Below are 2,500 nucleotides of genomic sequence, written 5' to 3'. Positions count from 1 at the left end.
TAATCCTTTATTATTTAAGAAGGTGAACCTTTTACTTACTATTTAACAAAACTAACGTTTTTGTTATTAACTATTGATATACATATAGATATAATTCATATGAGGGATATATTTGTTAGTAGTTAGCCTAACCTAATTTTATCGTACGGTCATTTATTATTATCTTTATTGCATTTTTTACTAGCCAAACTTTAATAACCCAGGTTGGAAAATTAAGATGCTACAAGGAAAGGGCTCCAACAGGGAAAGGAAATTGTTAATAAACTATATATTAGCAGTGAATAAAATATATAATATATTTTAAGGTTATTAACAACGTTGAAAATTGAAATAATCAGTGATATATTACAAAATATAGAGCGAGATTTTGAAACCTCATAGGTCCATGAAGTAATGAATATTTGAATATTTGTTAAATACACGAATTTAGGATTGCACAGCCTTATGTGTATATTTAAAGGTAGGCGTGTATATTTCGATACAGCTACTGCCTCCAACGATGTCTGCGTGTTTAAACGGATGTACATGCGTTTTATTCTTTATATATACGCTCGTTTATATACGTGTAGAGTAGGGATACCTAAACGTGGTGAAAGGGTTTGTGTATTGCCATGATCAGTAAAGCTTTACTAGCCAGGGCCACACATGCTAGGTTAGTTTGCTGTGAACGATCAGATGAAAATATCACCCACCCCCCCATCACCAATCCCCAGTGCTCGGCGTGGCGATGAAAATAGCCAAACTCCAGACATACACACATACACAAACACTCATCATTATGTGCCGTTGCTGCAGACAAAGGCAAAGGCCTCAGTATATATATATATATATATATATATATATATTTATATACACGGTATATATCCTACACGTTAGACGTACACAGACATACGGTATATTCAGTTATGATTGTTTTGGCAGGTATGTTTTCATGCAAGTGTATATATATATATATATATATATGTGTGTGTGTGTGTGTGTGTGTGTGTGTTTATATATGCCGAGATATATATATATATATATATATTATATATATATATATATATAATATATATATATATATATATATGTGTGTGTGTGTGTGTGTGTGTTTATATATGCCGAGAGAGAGAGAGAGAGAGAGAGAGAGAGAGAGAGAGAGAGACACACCAAACCAAACCAAACCAAACTATACCATACAGTACATACGTTCTTAGACCTATACGTTGGGTATCCTAGTACACATTTTGTCATAAAAAGTATTCTGGATAGTAGTGACATTGGTAATTATCTGATTGGTTTGTGGGTTATCATTAGTCCCTGATGAAAAGTGTACAATCATTCGCATTTATATTATAATTGAGTTTACTACATTGCGTGTGTTCGAATGTTTACTTAGGGCTTTAATCGAACTAAGGCAAATGTGTTAAAGATTTTGTAATGATATATTTATAATTCAGAATTATTTTACAAGTTTAGGGTAATAGGAATGCCAAGTAATTTTTTTAAAGATAAAAACAACTTACAAAAATCACGGGATTGTTCTCTCTCAATTTCATAGAGGGTTGTGGAGGCCTATTGGAAACCTCCTTGCCTGGTGATATGCTGGACTGGGGTTCGAGTAATAATCAAGCTCTATAGTTTCTTGTAATGTCTGCAACCGCACCATTCTTGTGAGCTAAGGATGAGTTGTGTTTTGGGGAAGCTTATAGGTCTAACTGATGAGCCATAAGTAGCTATTGCCATGCCCTCCCTGGTCCTAGCTTGGGCGGAGAGAGGTTTGGGCACTGATGATGTCTGTCTCTAGGGTATTGTCTCTGTCCTTTGTCTATGCCATTCATGAGTGGACTTTAAACAGCAACACTTAAGTATGTTTTTTACTGTTTTCCTGTTTTGTAGATCATAATTCCTCGTTCAAACTCCCCTGTTTTCATTTATCATTTATAGATTGCCATTTAATAAGACACAAAAGCTAGTCTGATTAGTGATAATAACTTTTGTTTATTGGTATGAATGATTAATGTGTGATGGTAGCCACCTTAGTGGAACCAATGCGTATATAATTCTGTTCTTATACCGATATGGTAACGTCCCTGACTGGTTAATGCCAGACTGGGGTTGAGTATCGCTCAAACTCACTAGTTTCTTTGGTCTCTGCAATCTCACCATCCTTGTGAACCAAGTAATGGGGGCTTGGGAGAGTCTAAAGGTCTATCTACTAAGTCATCAGCAGCCATTGCCTGGCACTCCTTGGTCCTAGTATGGGTGGAGGAAGGGTTTGGGCGCTGATCATATGTATGTATGGTCAGTCTCTAGGGGTTTATCCTGCTTGCTAGGCAGTGTCGCTGTCCCTTGCCTATGTCATGAATATATGAAATTGATGTTGTTAGAGAGAGAGAGAGAGAGAGAGAGAGAGAGAGAGAGAGAGAGATTTGTGAAGATAACAGATGGCAAGAAAGTAAAGGCTAAGGTTCAAAGTCACGTTTTAATTAAATTGATGTTCTTTGACAGAGAGAGAGAG

General features: G+C 35.9%; 1 long non-coding RNA gene across 1 annotated transcript in view; it reads left to right on the top strand.

Annotated features, from left to right (window-relative positions):
* Positions 1-2,500, top strand: part of LOC137645096 (uncharacterized) — a 73,908-nt gene that overhangs the window by 1,015 nt on the left and 70,393 nt on the right. The window lies entirely within an intron of this gene.

This window comes from Palaemon carinicauda, chromosome 8 (genome assembly GCF_036898095.1).
Source record: "Palaemon carinicauda isolate YSFRI2023 chromosome 8, ASM3689809v2, whole genome shotgun sequence".
Lineage (NCBI taxonomy): Eukaryota > Metazoa > Arthropoda > Malacostraca > Decapoda > Palaemonidae > Palaemon > Palaemon carinicauda.
Note: the sequence above shows the minus strand (reverse complement) of the source record. Positions and strands in the feature narration are given on the sequence as shown.